At 47.5% G+C, this 19,376-nt stretch overlaps 1 long non-coding RNA gene across 1 annotated transcript; it reads left to right on the top strand.

Annotated features, from left to right (window-relative positions):
- The first annotated feature begins 5,438 nt into the window (after window positions 1–5,438).
- On the top strand, window positions 5,439–18,592 carry LOC142494619 (uncharacterized). Its single transcript, XR_012801568.1, has 3 exons — window positions 5,439–5,524; window positions 6,347–6,513; window positions 18,089–18,592. It is a non-coding gene; the product is annotated as an uncharacterized LOC142494619 (long non-coding RNA).
- The last annotated feature ends 784 nt before the right edge of the window (window positions 18,593–19,376 follow it).

Below are 19,376 nucleotides of genomic sequence, written 5' to 3'. Positions count from 1 at the left end.
ACAATGTGCCAAGCCGTCACAATGTGCCAAGCCTTCACACAATGTGCCAAGCCGTCACACAATGTGCAAAGCCGTCACACAATGTGCAAAGCCGTCTCACAATGTGCAAAGCCGTCACACAATGTGCAAAGCCGTCACACAATGTGCAAAGCCTTCACACAATGTGCAAAGCCGTCACACAATGTGCCAAGCTGTCACACAATGTGCCAAGCCGTCACACAATGTGCCAAGCCGTCACACAATGTGCCAAGCCGTCACACAATGTGCCAAGCCGTCACACAATGTGCAAAGCCGTCACACAATGTGCAAAGCCGTCTCACAATGTGCCAAGCCTTCACACAATGTGCCAAGCCGTCACACAATGTGCCAAGCCGTCACACAATGTGCAAAGCCGTCACACAATGTGCCAAGCCGTCTCACAATGTGCCAAGCCGTCACACAATGTGCAAAGCCGTCACACAATGTGCCAAGCCGTCACACAATGTGCCAAGCCGTCACACAATGTGCCAAGCCGTCACACAATGTGCCAAGCCGTCACACAATGTGCCAAGCCGTCTCACAATGTGCCGAGCCGTCTCACAATGTGTTGTCTCACAATGTCACAATCGATGCATAATCTTAACACTACTCCATATTCACAATATATTTTTCAGTGCAATTTTAATAAAAAATAAAAAAAAAGGTTTTCATCTTTATTCATAACTTTCAATTACATTTGGGCTTATATCTTGCGTTAAGTATTACAGAATATACATATTAAAGTCAAATACAATGGACTGAGAATATTAAACAAGCATAAGGTTGGGAGACCATCTAAACTTTCCACCTATTTCATGGATACAAAATGAATAATTATTTTGCCAATATTACAAATGTATCCTGCTAAGGTATAAAGTCAGCCAAACCTTCTGACACCTTAATGCTTGCATGCTAAAGAGATTTTTTTTTGCTGAATACAGTACATCTAATGCACCTGTCCTGTTGTGTAAAGTATTCACATGGGATAACAAAGATGTGTGCGTAAGTGGGAATGTATCCGGCAGGAAAGTGCATGAATTTCAAATGTTGCACTTATATTTCCTGCAAAAATATTTTTAACCCTATGCGGTCACCGTGGACTGCTAAAGTCCTTATTTTATAGATTGGAGAAGCTAAAATTGTAACAATTACATGTTGTTCAATTAGTATCTGATTAATGTTGAATTGTCTATTACATATGCCAAAACTGCATCTGTTTTTCCCCCCAATTGCTGTTTTATCTGCGTTGTAGGTGGGCAGATTTCAGCCAATGTGAAACCCAATTGAACAGGATTTTGTTCAGTTAATGAGATAGTGGAGATAACAATATTATAAGTATTATCACTTCGTAACTAAGGCCCGTAATATAGTGGGCGCACACACGGCACTTATAATTGGCTGTGGTTAGCCAGCCATTGTATACTAGGGCTGCGTGTGTGCAGGGCAGTGAGCGTAGAGCCGGGCGATAGGGGAGAAGACTCCGAAAAGTAAGTATTCGCGTCGCTACTGCTCAGTGTCTGCAATTTATGTGTATATATGTATGTGTGTGTCTGTGTGTATGTATGTGTATAAAGTTGCACAATATTAATAAATAATTTATTCTCACAGCATGTCTTTTTTTTATTTTTAATATATACACACACACACATACATACACACAGCTTCCCCAGTGACACACACACACACACACAGTGACACACACACAGTACCCTTCCAAGCCTGTCGCTCACAGCAGCACGGACCGTATACACGAAAAGTGTGCATCACGTGCACGAGCGTTCGCACAGGCACGCACCGAAGGCACCACATCTTGAAGCTAGAAAATCGCTGTGTTTGCCATATTGTATTGTATGCCTTTATTTATATAGCACCAAATTGTAATAATACAATAAGTGCAGTAAAAGCAGACAATAGGAAAGGAAATCCCTGCCCCGAAGAGCTTACAATCTAAGAGGTTTGATGGAAAATTTACAGAGACAGCAGGTGAGGGAATAAGTGCTGTAGATGGCAGTGCTTGGTCACAATGGGTGGTAGGAGTGACTGTGGGTGTGGGACACTAGCCAGAGGCTGTTGGGATGCCTGATTTGTGACGTTTTAAGGTTGGCCAGGATTAAATCAGATGGTTAACACCATTTACAGGGGAAGAGATGGCAGGGAGGCATGGGTGAGAGCAGGTGTGTTTATGTCTGGGTTCAGGCTTAGGAGATATATCCCCAGCAGCAGGGAGTAGAAAGAGGGTGTGAATAGAGGATTTGTGGTGGTACTTTTTATTGAGGGGTAAGGAAGTTGTTGGAAAATAGGTATAAATAATGTATAAATGCAGCAGGGACTATAAATAATGGTGCAGTGAATGGGCACAGACAAAGGTGGAGGGGAGATGAAGAAATGTGGATAGGAGGGGAGTGGGGAAGTTGGAGAGAACAGAAACATTTACAAAGGAGTGAGGAGACATTAAACAGAAAAAGCAATAGGGAGGGCACAGTGACATGCAGGAGAGACTAAACCAGGTATTGGAGGATAGGAAGAGTACAAATTATCACAGCATTTAGAAAGTCACGTGCTCACAGTTACAAGGTTGTAGTTTTTGATCTTCTCATAGTATTCAACTCCAGATCTAACTCCAGTATTAACTCCACAGACACTTTGTGACACAGCAATATGGCTCACAGCCAAGATAGACTCACTTAAATACTCTAACACACAGTCAATTGACTAACAATTAAAGGAGGGGTCTGCCTATTCAGCTCATACCAGGTAGATGTTAAATAAAGATCAATCGCAGATGGGCTTAATTTGATAGGAAGGTTCCAATCAAACAAATATACCTGTGTGAAAAAATGAAATCAGAAATTAGTCCATAGTATTCAGTAAGCATCCAGGTTTAAGGATATTTAAAGATATAGAGAGCATCCACAGATGATAACTCCAGTATTAACTCCAAAGACATCTTTTATTATTCCATTACCTAATCTCACCTTCACAGACCAAGCCTGAACCTATAGAGCAGGTGCATGCACGCACTACCGTACTGACGGAGGGCAAACAAGCAAGCAACAATTAGCAAAATGTTATATACCAAGAACCATAGAAACTTGTAGTGTTGCTATCAAAAATAACAGCAAACTAATACTAATCTAATAATATGTTTCAAATATACATATTTATAAGGGATTATGGGATCATCATTTTGTATGGAGTTTAATTATGAGGCTTTACAAGTACATAACAAGAAATATCTGACGGTAACCATTTGAAGCATATTACTGCTATAGTAGCAACATAGAACGGGAATTAAGAGCGCAAAAAAAGCACAAATCTTATAAGTGATAAGTAATAATGTATCCCAGTGATTCAAGAAATACAACTCAAGCAGGACAAAAATGCTGCTCTTTCAAGGGTTTATTCCAATCCCCTTCAACAAATGCCAGAAAGATATTAGAGCGCAGGAAAGTCCAAAAAAGGAGATATATATATATCATCTATAGTGACAAATGGCTCCCTTACGTAGTGCTGCCGTCTGTCCGGGATCTTCACAACACAGTCTTCTAGGGTTATTTAAAGAGAAAAAAGGATAATACGTAGCACCATATTGCGTAATCCAGACTTCTGCCTGCTTTATTTCATCCCAGTATAGGACTGCAACACTAACATACACATTAGAGGCACACAGCCATTGACCTTCGGTGGTTTATTCCTATAACAGTGACAGACGATATCTCCGGCACACTATCCCTTTAAGGAAAAGAAAATCATAAAATTAAAGCCTACTCCACGGTAATGAGACTAACTCACAACGTAAGCCTAACTATGTCGCTGGCCAGCTAAGCCAGTTACCAGCTTTAAATAACACAATCATATATAGCAAAATGTAACATAAAGTCCTTATCTTTAGTAGTGGGAACTTGGTCCCAATAGTGTCTCCGGCCAATCCTTCCCGATACTGCAACACTTGAAGGGGGCTTCCTCCCTGAACTAGATGCCCGGGAGCGACAATAACCCACAGCCTCCAGGCTCTAGGAGAGAGAGTGATGCAGCAAACCTAGCTGCCATAAATACCTGTTCCTCAATTAAGAGAGCAGGTGAGGGGAATTAGAAGCATTGTAAACTCTGGTCTGGATTTTCCATCTTCCAGCCTCAGAGACTGAGAAGCTGTGGGATAGATCCTGTTTACACTATGTCTGCATTTGTTTTTAAATCTATATCGGACAGAAAGCTGCCTAATATCCTGGGACTGTCACAATATATATTTGCAATAGCTCCATGCGACAGTGCATACATGTATGATGCTACAAGGCAAGTACAGGCAGTGTGAAGTCTTTACTCCAGTATAGCGCAGGGGTCTTTTGTATAAATAAATAGTTTCACCTATTTACCTTATAAGTGTCATTAGGTTATTCTGGTATATGTTTGTAGTGCAAATAACAAAGCGCTGCAAACCTATCAGGGAATATAAAAATGAAAAAACAATGTAGTGCATGTTAGAAAAGCATCTTCTCGATATAATAATCATTAATCAGGTTTCCAGTTCAAAATCAGCATTCTTTATTCTTTTCTTCAATCAGCTTTCAGCAGGGATACAGTATACTATATACGTATGTTCCGTATCTGAAGATAGATTATTAGATGCTTCTACCTGTATTCGATGTAAAAAGAACCTTTAGAAGGTAGGATGCTATGTTCAAAGTGATTCTTTATACTTTTGAGACAAAGAGATATAAATCACTTATTTTAGCTATCTTGCTTTTTATGCTAATTAAACGCACTGATTTCTCAAGAAGATAAAGAACTAAGAAAAATATATATATATCAGAGCTAGGAAAGAGAGACATACACAGACAGAATGTAAAACACAGACAGAAATCCTAGTGAATGTTTATATAATCAGAGATAGCTAGACAAAGCTAAGAACAGGATCACACCTGTCAGAATATAAGTTATAGCTTATAGACAATGTATGGGAAACCAGGAAAGGAAACTTATCACTCCTGGTTTCAAGTTGTCCCTGATACTAATAACATATATTGCTATCCTACTTAATATAGATAATATACATAACAAAATAATATATATCAGTGCAGAGGCTCAAAACTGAGGGGAAAAAAGGTCGAAAGTAAAATACAAAAATAGGAGTGAACCCACTCACGTGTTATGAGATCATCACAGGCGTATAGAGATACATCTCTTGATCAGTAGCATAGTCCAGAATGGGCAGGGTACAGAAAACACCAAACGTATGGAAAAGAAAAGAGGGCCACAGATAGGGCAAATACATGAATATGTGAATAAAGTATTGCACTTCCACACTGACAGTAAGTCAAATGCAGAAAGAGTACACAGAGTCACAGAGGAAAGAATGCTGGATCCTCGCGGAACGCTGTCTCAGCCTGCCCAGCTGGAGTCCGCGAGCCTGCGCAGTCCGATGACGTCACGGCTGGAAGCAGAAGGGAGAGTCTGGTCACCAGGAACCAGAGCTGCCGCTCACTTGTGCGCATGTCCACTCAGCCAGGTGAAAACATTCTGACACATTTTTACTTCATTGGCATATTTTATAACACTAAACATTTTCTAACTATAGACGTTAAAGTCTTAATTAGGGCATTTTCATGGTTACCACAGATCTGGTACTTTCAGGTTCATTAAGAAGACATTAAGGTGACACTGAGTTGGGGTTACATCAAACTAGCCACAAACACTTTCTACAACGTTTTATTGTAAATTGTGTACTAATAAAAGGAGACATTATAAAAGTTATGTACAGAGGTACATGTATATATTTGTATTTAGTTTCCTCATAGGTTTTAAGTATGTTACTTATAACTTTTACTATTGAGCTACCTCAAAGAAAGTGTCTGTACTGTAGTTAGTGGTTTATACATTATATACGTAACTTGTGTAAGTGTAAATGTGCATTCAAATATGAAGAAATACTTTTAGTAAAAACGAGCAAAATAATAATAAAAAAAAACTAAAAATATTTCTAAGAAATGACAAAATCGATAGGACGAATGTCATGGAGCGGTGCAAGGAACAAAAAGAACATTGTGACCAATTGAACTAACGATCTATGATAAGCCATGTCACCTAATGGCCAACTCTAATGAATAGACTAAGGTTTAGCACTGCCTAGTAAATATGGCAAAATGTACCTTTTCAGCAGAACTCTACATTTTTAAGTAGTATTTGACAATTTAGACGTTAATGGAAGCATAGTCCAAAAATTCAAGTTTGACAAACTGTATATATAAAAAATATTGAAGAATTAGAAGCGGTGCGTTATCTAAGTTATATGAAATAACATACGTATAAACATGTGACAATTAACTTGCAGACGCTTGTTTAAGACCTTTGAGTCTAAAGGTGCCTACGCTGCATTATCCTGGAGACTGAAGAATTGAACTGTTTGAAGCAGATTGTGAGCAATCTGTACGTCAGACTTCAGTTGTGTATAAATGATACACCACTAGTCATCGTTATGCATAAGTCATGGATTTGGAGGTAAAGTATACTTGTCAGATAGTAAATTTATGCACAAAGTCCAGATGAATTAGCACTTTCAATGTCAATACCCAAAGGGGAAATAAAACATATAGGAAAAGCACATCCAAAGCAGTCATAAGGAAGCACTTATCATACTGGGAGGCATATGCATGCAATAATACATACAAGCAAAGCAAGGGAATGGTCATCATTAAAATGCTATTAGACACTACCCCTTAGGGAAGGAATCTTAACACAACATTCTCTCTTCAACAAATGGCTCCTGTCTAAGCTACCTGCATGTTTAAATAATGGTACTATTTAAAAGTGTTTCAAACTAGTTTGTTTTAGTAGAAGCTGTTTAAAGAAGCGTATTAAGGAAGGCATATAAAAATATACATGCATTTTCTGATCAAACATGAGCTGCAAAGTTATTTTTGCATAAAAATAGTATTTCCTCTCTATTTGTGTACATTTGGTGTAAAGCGCTGTTTTACAGATGTATTCGGACTTAGGGCTCTATGCAGTAAGCGCCGAAAAAGTGCTTTCGGCAAGTGTTCCCTATCGGCATGATTTTGGCGATTTGCCCTCGCAGTATTCAGTAAGGGCCGAATCCATGCCGATCCCTGCCGAATCACTGCGAAAGCAAAACTGCCGATGAGCCTGTGCCGAATCAGGCTGGCTCCCGATAACCTGCCGATAGGCCTTTTCTGCCGATAGATGTTTGCAGCAGAGAGAGACCAGCCGCTCTCTCAGCGCAAACATCGGCAAAATATAAAGTATTTATAAACAACTTTTATTCATAGTGCACATGTGCAGGGGGTCTCCGGTGCTGAACCGCGTTGGTTTCAGGTCCGGGGACCCCCTGCTTCCCGAGATACAGGCCCCTTTATAAGGTGCCGGTATCCCTCTGCATTTAAAGGTCCCGATCACGTGACCACGGAATGTAAACAAAGCAGAGGGATACCGGCATCCCCTAAAGGGGCCTGTATCTAGGGAAGCAGGGGGTCCCCGGACCTAAAACCAAAGCGGTTCAGCTCCGGAGACCCTCTGCACATCTACACTATGAGTAAAACACATATATAAATAAACAATCATTCCTTACCTTTGCGGCTATGTGCTACGGTAACGAAGCAGCATGAATGTATTTTTAATAATAGTGTACTGTGAGCAGAGGGTCCCCTGAGCTGAACCGCGTTGCTTTGTGGACCAGGGACACCCTGCTTCCTGAGTTACAGGCCCCGGTATGTGTCATCGGGTGGCAGTGTCGCCGCCATCTTTATAGCACCCCATTCGCGCCGTGTCCGCTATAAATATGGCGGCGACACTGTAACCGATGCCCCAAACCGGGGCCTGTAACTCGGGAAGCAGGTGGTCTCTGAGCCACAAATCAATGCGGTTCAGCTCAGGGTACCCCCTGCTCCCGCACAATATTATTAAAATACATAAATGCTGCTTCATTACCATAGCGTATAGCCGCTAAGGAAATGAAGGGGTTAAGGCAGAATAGCATGTTTATTGGGGACATTTGCCCCCAATAAACATAGCAATAAACAACATACACCCCCTGTGTATTTAATATACATAAACAACAATAAATACATTAAATACATATAGACTCACCCATTTCCGGCTGCCACGATGAAGGCCATCCTCATCTTCATCCTGCCCATGCCCCCTCCCCTGCTGCAAAACAGACACAAGAATGAAAACATCCAATGTAATGTCCCCTAACCCCTTAATCACCATAGTGGTTATTAACCGCTACAGTCATTAAGGGGTTAACCCACCCTCACCCACCACTCGGGACTCCTACATACCCTCCCACACTAACCCCCCACCCCGTGAGGCCTAACCACCCTCACCCACTACCCACAAAGGAGGCCTACCCACAAACCATTTGGGAAAATACCCCCCCCCCACCCCCAGTACCCACAATAAAAACAATACACAGCCCCACAATAAGCATCATTCTATTTATTAAATACATTACCCACCCCCTGTGCCCCCCCCCCTAAATACATGATTTGTCTTTTACAAAAAGGGTTCATAACACAGCCCCACGCGAGTCCCCGGCAGGCTGGCGGGGCACCTGACAGACCTACAGGGTACCAGCAGCTCATTTCAAACAGGTTCTGGTGGCCTGTTGGTGGGTCCCGCCAAGCGCCATGGCCCCCAGGTGGTCTCCTTGGCCACCGTGGGCCACAATTGGGTCCCCACGGTAAGCCCGCGGATGTCTGGGAGCCCCGGGTCAGACCCACAGGTGTCTGCAGGGCCTCGGGTGGTTCCCACGGGGGTCTGGGGAACTCACGAGTGCTCACTACGGGTCCGCGGTGCCCCCACGGATGTGGGACCACCGCTTCATCCCCGCAGACTACGGGTCCACGGTGCCCCCACAGATGTGAGGCCACCGCTTCATCCCCGCAGGTGTCACCCGTGGAACCACCAGCCTGATACCCGTGAGATACCCGAGGAGACTGCAGGTGGTCTCCAGAGGTCTCACCAGAACCACGGAACAAATCCTGAATGTAAAAAAAATAAACCTGGCCTATACATTCAATACATACACCCCCCTCCCCCCAACACCTACAGTACAATAATGTGCAAAATAACTATTATCCAGATAGGGAAAGGTAATTAAGGGGTTAAGCCACACTGGCCCGATACCCACCCTTCACCCATTCATTTGTACAGTGGCTTCATCATGCAACGATATATATATATATACAGATAGAGAGATGAACCAATATACAAATAAATGTAGAAGGGTTATCAAAAACATGCTATACTACAAATAACACTACTCCATACAGACACACTACAATAAAATCAATTTCCTTTAATAATCCTATCTGATCTTACAATCAAAATCCTAAAATGCCAATCAAAAACCTCAAATGACAATCAAAACATTGCATTTACGCATGAAAAGAAACATGGCCGTCCTCACATGGTACGGTAGCCAATCAGAGCGTGGGAACACCATCCCAACTCTGATTGGCTCTAGTAAACCATGTGACAGAGGCTTGGGGGAGAACGGATGTGACGTCATTGAAAGCCTGTCACATGGTACATACATATACATACTATATATATATTTATTTATATTCATTTATTTATTTAGATATATTTATTTATTTATTTAGTGTGGGGCTGCTGTGTGTGATTATTTTTTATTGTGGGTAGCGGGTGTGGGTGAAGGGGGTATTAGCCCCAACGGTGGTTGTTTAGGGCTTGCGGGTGGGTAGCGGGAGGCCTTAACCCCTTCATGACCGTAGCGGTATTAACTGCTACGGTCGTGAAGGGGTTAAGGGCACCCGCAACCCCCCCGCAAGCCCTAAACAAGCAACAAGGGCCAATTACCCCCTTCACCCACCCCCGCTACCCACAATAAGCCTGGCACGGCGGGTTAACCCCTTCATTGCCTTAGCGGTTAGCAGCTAAGGTAATGAAGTGGGCTGTACATGCCTTTTTCCTGCCTCGGATGCATGCCGGGGGCCTCCGGTGCTGGTATTAATGGGTATCAGCTCCGGAGACCCCCGGCATCAGTCACAGGCAGGAGAAAGGGCTGATTTTTTCTAAGTGTCGCCCTTGCTGATGCTTCTCCTCCACCAACTTGCCAACTTTAGTTGGCGGGCTGGATTGCCAAAAAACTCTCCATTCTGGAGTGCCGATCAGTAGCGAAAAGCTGATCGGGGCTACTTGAATTCAGCCGAGCTCAAAAAGTGCCGATAAGTGGCTTATCGGCAGCCGGATGCCGATAATTTTTTATCTGCAACAAAAATTGCCGATAATTCCCACTTATCGGCGCTTACTGAATCGGGAGGGCAAATTTGCCGAAAAAATGGCGATAAACAGCTAATCGGCGCTTACTGCATGAGGCCCTTACTGTTTTCGGTACCGTGACAAGGTGCGAGATTCCCACAGAGGCTCACCCGCAGACGCGGATACGGTCAGCCAGCAGAATTATATGTGGGGTTTATGTAAAATTCAGTATGTGACCAGCAGATGGCACACTGAATATTGCTGTTATTGAATGGAATGGCACAAATATGCAATATACAAAGTAACGATGTCACTAAAAATGACTTGAAACCCTTAACGTCACAACACCAGCACAGAACCTGCAGCCCCCACTGCACAAACAGAACCTGCAGCCCCCACTGCACAAACAGAACCTACAGCCCCCACTGCACAAACAGAACCTGCAGCCCACACTGTACAAACAGAACCTGCAGCCCCCACTGCACACACAGAACCTGCAGTCCCCACTTCAAATAGAACCTGCAGCTCCCACTGCACAAACAGAACCTGCAGCCCCCACTGCACAAACAGAACCTGCAGCTCCCACTGCACAAACAGAACCTACAGCCCCCACTGCACACACAGAACCTGCAGCCCCCACTGCACAAACAGAACCTGCAGCCCCCACTGCATACACAGAACCTGCAGCCCCCACTGCACAAACAGAACCTGCAGCCCCCACTGCATACACAGAACCTGCAGCCCCACTGCACAAACAGAACCTGCAGCTCCCACTGCACAAACAGAACCTGCAGCCCCCACTGCACAAAGAGAACCTGCAGCCGCCACTGCACAAAGAGAACCTGCAGCCCCCACTGGACAAACAGAACCTGCAGCCCCCACTGCACAAACAGAACCTGCAGCCCCCACTGCACAAACAGAACCTGCAGCCCCCACTGGACAAACAGAACCTGCAGCCCCCACTGGACAAACAGAACCTGCAGCCCCCACTGCACAAACAGAACCTGCAGCCCCCACTGGACAAACAGAACCTGCAGCCCCCACTGGACAAACAGAACCTGCAGCCCCCACTGCACAAACAGAACCTGCAGCCCCCACTGCACAAACAGAACCTGCATCCCTAGCACATGCCACAATACCTGCCGCTCCCGCAGACTACCCAGCTCACACAGTACCTGCATTACCCACTGCACAGGAACCATCCACAGCCCTCGCAGTACCTGCACCCACAGCCCTTGCAGCGCCTGCGCCCACAGCGCTGCACCCACAGCGCCTGCACCCACAGCGCCTGCACCCACAGCTCTCCAGGACCTGCACCCACAGCCCTCGCAGTGCCTGCACCCACAGCCCTCCAGTACCTGCACCCATAGCCCTCCAGTACCTGCACCCACAGCCCTCCAGTACCTGCACCCACAGCCCTCGCAGTACCTGCACCCACAGCCCTCGCAGTACCTGCACCCACAGCCCTCCAGTACCTGCACCCACAGCCCTCCAGTACCTGCACCCACAGCCCTCGCAGTACCTGCACCCACAGCCCTCCAGTACCTGCACCCACAGCCCTCGCAGTACCTGCACCCACAGCCCTCCAGTACCTGCACCCACAGCCCTCGCAGCGCCTGCACCCACAGCCCTCGCAGTACATGCACCCAGAGCCCTCCTGGACCTGCACCCACAGCCCTCCAGTACCTGCACCCACAGCCCTCCAGGACCTGCACCCAGAACCCTCGAAGTACCTGCACAAACAACCCTCGCAGCGCCTGCACCTACAGCACCCGCACCCACAGCCCTCCAGTACGTGCACCCACAGCCCTCGCAGCGCCTGCACCTACAGCACCCGCAGCGCCTGCACCCGCAGCGCCTGCACCCACAGCGCCTGCACCCATAGCCCTCCAGTACCTGCACTCACAGCCCTCGCAGTACCTGCACCCGCAGCCCTCACAGTACCTGCACCCACAGACCTTGCAGTACCTGCACCCACAGCCCTCGCAGTACCTGCACCCGCAGCCCTCGCAGTACCTGCACCCACAGACCTTGCAGTACCTGCACCCGCAGCCCTCGCAGCACCTCCACCCACAGCCCTCGCAGTACCTGCACCCACAGCCCTCCAGTACGTGCACCCACAACCCTCGCAGCGCCTGCACCTACAGCACCCGCAGTGCCTGCACCCACAGCACCTGCACCCACAGCCCTCCAGTACCTGCACTCACAGCCCTCGCAGTACCTGCACCCACAGCCCTCCAGTACCTGCACCCACAGCCCTCGCAGTACCTGCACCCACAGCCCTCCAGTACCTGCACCCACAGCCCTCGCAGTACCTGCACCCACAGCCCTTGCAGCACCTGCACCCACAGCCCTCGCAGTACCTGCACCCACAGCCCTCGCAGCGCCTGCACCCACAGCCCTCGCAGTGCCTGCACCCACAGCCCTTGCAGTACCTGCACCCACAGCCCTTGCAGCGCCTGCACCCACAGCCCTTGCAGTACCTGCACCCACAGCCCTTGCAGCGCCTGCACCCACAGCCCTCCAGTACCTGCCCCCACAGCCCTCCAGTACCTGCACCCAGAGCCCTCGCAGCACCTGCACCTACAGCACCCGCAGCGCCTGTACCCACAGCGCCTGCACCCATAGCCCTCCAGTACTGTACCTGCACCCACAGCCCTCGCAGTACCTGCACCCACAGCCCTCCAGTACGTGCACCCACAGCCCTCGCAGCGCCTGCACCTACAGCACCCGCAGTGCCTGCACCCACAGCGCCTGCACCCACAGCCCTCCAGTACCTGCACCCACAGCCCTCGCAGTACCTGCACCCACAGCCCTCGCAGTACCTGCACCCACAGCCCTCGCAGCACCTGCACCCACAGCCCTTGCAGCACCTGCACCCACAGCCCTTGCAGCACCTGCACCCACAGCACCCGCAGTGCCTGTACCCACAGCCCTTGCAGCGCCTGCACCCGCAGCCTTTGCAGCACCTGCACCCACAGCACCCGCAGTGCCTGCACCCACAGCCCTTGCAGCACCTGCACCCGCAGCCCTTGCAGCACCTGCACCCACAGCACCCGCAGTACCTGCACCCACAGCCCTAGCAGCACCTGCACCACAGCCCTCGCAGCACCTGCACCCACAGCCCTCCAGTACCTGCACCCACAGCCCTTGCAGTACCTGCACCCACAGCCCTCGCAGTACCTTCACCCACAGCCCTCGCAGTACCTGCACCCAAAGCCCTTGCAGCACCTGCACCCACAGCCCTTGCAGTACCTGCATCCACAGCCCTTGCAGTACCTGCACCCACAGCCCTTGCAGCACCTGCACCCACAGCCCTCGCAATACCTGCACCCACAGCCCTTGCAGTACCTGCACCCACAGCCCTTGCAGTACCTGCAACCACAGCCCTTGCAGCACCTGCACCCACAGCCCTCCAGTACCTGCACCCACAGCCCTTGCAGTACCTGCACCCACAGCCCTCGCAGTACCTTCACCCACAGCCCTCGCAGTACCTGCACCCAAAGCCCTTGCAGCACCTGCACCCACAGCCCTTGCAGTACCTGCACCCGCAGCCCTTGCAGCACCTGCATACACAGCACCCGCAGTGCCTGCACCCACAGCCCTTGCAGCACCTGCACCCGCAGCCCTTGCAGCACCTGCACCCGCAGCCCTTGCAGCACCTGCACCCGCAGCCCTTGCAGCACCTGCACCCACAGCCCTTGCAGCACCTGCACCCACAGCACTCGCAGAACCTGCACCCACAGCCCTTGCAGTACCTGCACCCACAGCCCTTGCAGTACCTGCACCCACAGCCCTTGCAGCACCTGCACCCACAGCCCTCCAGTACCTGCACCCACAGCCCTTGCAGTACCTGCACCCACAGCCCTCGCAGTACCTTCACCCACAGCCCTCGCAGTACCTGCACCCAAAGCCCTTGCAGCACCTGCACCCACAGCCCTTGCAGTACCTGCACCCGCAGCCCTTGCAGCACCTGCATCCACAGCACCCGCAGTGCCTGCACCCACAGCCCTTGCAGCACCTGCACCCGCAGCCCTTGCAGCACCTGCATCCACAGCCCTTGCAGCACCTGCACCCGCAGCCCTTGCAGCACCTGCACCCGCAGCCCTTGCAGCACCTGCACCCACAGCACCCGCAGTACCTGCACCCACAGCCCTTGCAGCACCTGCACCCACAGCCCTCGCAGCACCTGCACCCACAGCCCTCCAGTACCTGCACCCACAGCCCTCGCAGTACCTGCACCCACAGCCCTTGCAGCACCTGCACCCACAGCCCTCCAGTACCTGCACCCACAGCCCTCCAGTACCTGCACCCACAGCCCTTGCAGCACCTGCACCCACAGCCCTCCAGTACCTGCACCCAGAGCCTTCGCAGTACCTGCACCCGCAGCCCTCGCAGTACCTTCACCCACAGCCCTTGCAGCATCTGCACCCACAGCCCTCGCAGTACCTGCACCCACAGCCCTCGCAGTACCTACACCCACAGCCCTCGCAGTACCTGCACCCACAGCCCTCGCAGTACCTGCACACACAGCCCTTGCAGCACCTGCACCCACAGCCCTCGCAGTACCTGCACCCACAGCCCCACAGCCCTCGCAGTACCTGCACCCACAGCCCTCGCAGTACCTGCACCCACAGCCCTCGCAGTACCTGCACCCACAGCCCTCGCAGTACCTGCACCCACAGCCCTCACAGTACCTGCACCCACAGCCCTCACAGTACCTGCACCCACAGCCCTTGCAGCGCCTGCACCCACAGCCCTCCAGTACCTGCACCCACAGCCCTCGCAGTACCTGCACCCACAGCCCTTGCAGCGCCTGCACCCACAGCCCTTGCAGTACCTGCACCCACAGCCCTCGCAGTACCTGCACCCACAGCCCTCGCAGTACCTGCACCCACAGCCCTCGCAGCACCTGCACCCACAGCCCTTGCAGTACCTGCACCCACAGCCCTCGCAGTACCTGCACCCGCAGCCCTCGCAGTACCTGCACCCACAGCCCTCGCAGCGCCTGCACCCACAGCCCTTGCAGTACCTGCACCCACAGCCCTTGCAGCACCTGCACCCACAGCCCTTGCAGTACCTGCACCCACAGCCCTTGCAGCACCTGCACCCGCAGCACACACGTGTATACAGAAATAGCAAATAAATAACTCTGAAAATACCATAAAGAAAAAACGTCACCATAAATCGAGAAACATAGTGTCAACACACCTGGTGTATTAGACTCAATATTTTGAGTCTAAACTTCCGTTCTCGTTTTGCTATTTCTGTATACACGTTATATGTCATTTGTTGTGATTATTTGAGTCTCTGACGATGTTCAATATGACAATGTTGTATTGGATTTAATATAAATCTTATTTGTTATCCTGATATTTATTTCACCTTTGATTTCTCATTCTCTTTGATTCATACTTTATAGTTTGGAGAGGGTGACAGGGCTGCTTGTAACATTTTGTTTAAGAAAGTAAAATGCATATTGTTTCTTGCAATCAGTGCACCAACTCTCTCTGTCTTTTCTGTTTCCTTTTTGCTGGGCCCTGCTATCTAGCAGAGAAAGTATACCCCCTATTAATCCACAGAGGGTTTTAGAGGCCCCAAGAATCAGTGAGATTGACCCAGTAGAGAATCAATATGTACACTCAGGCCTCAAAGAAAAATCTAGTTTTTATCCAAGTAACACCAAGGGACACAATTTGGAAGTGTTCCATCAGGCACTAGTAGAAGACTTTGAGAAACTCTCGAATAAAAAAATGAGATTTAAAGATAATTTAACCAAGGTGGATAAACAGGCACTAGAAAAACTAATGGCAGATGAGATAATCATTATAAAACAGGCAGATAAAGGGGGAGGTTGGTAATAATGGATACCACATATTATGTGCAAGAAGCTGAGCGAATTTTGAGTGATTCCACAACATATGATAAATTGGGTTCTGATCCTACAAATACATTTAAAGCAGAACTTTTAACTCTTTTAAGTAGATGGAAAGATCTGGGGATTCTACATGAGAAAGAATTTGAGTTTTTATGGAAGGACAAACCAACCATGGCTATTTTTCATTTTTTACCCAAACTCCATAAGGACCCAATTAACCCTCCCGGAAGGCCAATCATTTTGGGCATTGGCTCTCTGACAGCAAATCTTTCTGCGTATATTGATCATTATCTACAAAAATATGTCATAGAAACCAAGTCCTATCTTCGCGACACAGCACAAGTTTTAAATATTTTAAAAGACACTATTTGGCATAAGGGCTATCTTTTGGTCACGTATGATGTAACCACTCTCTACACATGCATTGATCATAGGGATGGATGCAATGCGATTAGGAATATTTTAGAAGGTGATCCAACGATCCACCAGGAACAAAGAGATTTTCTGTTGGATGGCATTAAATTCGTACTGGATCATAATGTCTTTTCATTCAATGGCACTTCCTACAATCAAAAGTGTCGTACGGCTATGGGGACTAGGTTCCCACCAAACTACGCCAATCTTTTTATGTCCAAATGGGAATTGGACAAGATTTGGTCGAACCATCCGTTTGGTGTGAGCCTAGTCCTCTGGAAGTGATTCATTAACGACGTCCTCTTCATTTGGAAGGGAACGGTACAACAGCTAGATTCATTTTTACTTTATCTTAATGACAATAATATTAATCTCCATTTTACATCGCAATATAGCAACACTAATATATATTTTTTACATTTAACTATATATGTTGTAAATAGTGTCCTGAAGAAAGTGGATGTGAATAATTATCTGCTCAACTCAAGCTGTCATAAGAAGGAATGGATTAGAAACATTCCTTTTGGAGTTTCAAAGAATATGGAGAAACTGTACAGAGGACAAAGTCTTCAATGACCAATCCAATATTTTAAAGTAGTGCTTTATCCAAAGGAACTATGACAAGTCAGTAGTAGATAGGGCTCTAGTGAAGGCAGGCATGTCAAAGAGAGAGGATATGTTAGTACCAAGAGCCAAGAAAAAGATGGAGCAGTATTTAATTCCTTTTGTCAACAAATGTAATAACAATTCCAGTGAGATTTCCCAGATTGTGAAAAAAACACTGGCATTTAGTGAAAAAGGATCTGGTGTTGCAGGGACATATTCCGGATCAGCCTAGAGTCATCTTTACCAAGGCGGGCAATTTGAAGAATAAATTGGCCCCAAGTGTTTTTAAAAAACAGCCTAAAGAGATTGCAGCTCATTGGTTGCCTAAACCTGTGGTTTTTTTTGGTTGTCATGCATGTAAAGCATGTAAACATGCCTCCAAGGATAAGTCCAACTTTAGCTCTCACACCACAGGGAAGGGCTTTACGAATAAAGGTTTTATCAATTGCCACAGCTGTTTTGTAGTGTACCTCATAGAATGCCCATGTGGACTCCAGTATGTCGGACGTACCTCAAGACCGTTGAAAGTCCGCATACTGGAGCACATGGGCAACATTCAGAAAAAACTAGCGACACACAGTCTGTCTCGCCCTTTTGCCACAGTCCACTCTGGGAATACAACTGGCCTAACATACAGGGAGATCAAATTTGTACCACAAAATTGGAGAGGAGGAGACAAGCTAAATAGCCTATGTAAACAAGAGACCTATTGGATTTACAAATTAAAAACACTTGTCTCATATGGTCTGAATGTAGATATAGATTTGGGTGCTTTAATTCAAGACTAACAAATCTGGGTGCATCCCATTGTTGCGCCTTGTCCATTTTTTAACGTCCACCCCCCCCTCCCCCCTGTTGCACTTCCCCCCCCCCTTTCTGTGGTTAGTATGCTGGATTATTAACCCCTTCCCTTTGTCTCATTTGTTTTAGGAGATCATCGTCCCCATCAGGGAATGTCATTATTCTCTGTACTCAGTCACATCATATTGACATTTATGAGCCTGTTTTAGTCTACCTTACACAATTAAAGTATTAGAGGCTGTATTGATATCCTGTATTAGAGTGATGCATTTCTATTTGGTCACATATGTTGGAAGTGACTAGTTCTTATTTTAGATTAGTTATTTTTATGTATTTTAGACTGTTTTAAGATTGTTACTGTAGTCTTCACATTTAGATGTATCATACTGCTGTTAGGATACACGTGTCCATGAGTTTTCTATGTACTGTATTACTAGATAGAATATGATGTTTAGCACAAGCTTAATGTTTCACTATCACTGAATGGGCAGTGAGGAAATGTTTAATTAGGTTTTAAGTATTTTTTAAGCTATGCACTTCATGCTCTAAATATAGGGCTAGCATCAAACACATTCTTGATATAAGTTAGTTAAAGTATAAGGTTCCATAAGAAGCAGCATCTGTATATATATATATATAGGGCTGACTGAAGGATAAATTGCCATCAATAGACATTTTGAGTAACCACAGCTGATGGACTTTAAGCTATTATGTAATGGAGGGTATTTAAACGTGTCCTGTGGTTCTGCGTTGTACAAGAGATCGGCGCGTGTCCTGGGGTTCTGCGTTGTACAAGAGATCGGCGCGTGTCCTGGGGTTCTGCGTTGTACAAGAGATCGGCGCGTGTCCTGGGGCTCTGCGTTGTACAAGAGATCGGCGCGTGTCCTGGGGTTCTGCGTTGTACAAGAGATTGGCGCGTGTCCTGGGGTTCTGCGTTGTACAACAGATCGGCGCGTGTCCTGGGGTTCTGCATTGTACAAGAGATTGGCGCGTGTCCTGGGGTTCTGCGTTGTACAAGAGATTGGCGCGTGTCCTGGGGTTCTGCGTTGTACAAGAGATCGGCGCGTGTCCTGGGGTTCTGCGTTGTACAAGAGATCGGCGCGTGTCCTGGGGTTCTGCGTTGTACAAGAGATCGGCGCGTGTCCTGGGGTTCTCCGTTGTACAAGAGATCGGCGCGTGTCCTGGGGTTCTGCGTTGTACAAGAGATTGGCGCGTGTCCTGGGGTTCTGCGTTGTACAAGAGATCGGCGCGTGTCCTGGGGTTCTGCGTTGTACAAGAGATCGGCGCGTGTCCTGGGGTTCTGCATTGTACAAGAGATAAACTTTACAGGAACTTTTATAAAACATATAGTGGTTTATTGGACATCCGTCAATAATACGTCACAGACACTGACACACGTCCCTGACTGAGACCTCAT

Source organism: Ascaphus truei, chromosome 5 (genome assembly GCF_040206685.1).
Source record: "Ascaphus truei isolate aAscTru1 chromosome 5, aAscTru1.hap1, whole genome shotgun sequence".
NCBI classification, from domain to species: Eukaryota; Metazoa; Chordata; class Amphibia; order Anura; family Ascaphidae; genus Ascaphus; species Ascaphus truei.
The sequence above is the reverse complement of the archived record's forward strand: the minus strand, read 5'-3'. Positions and strand labels throughout refer to the sequence as shown.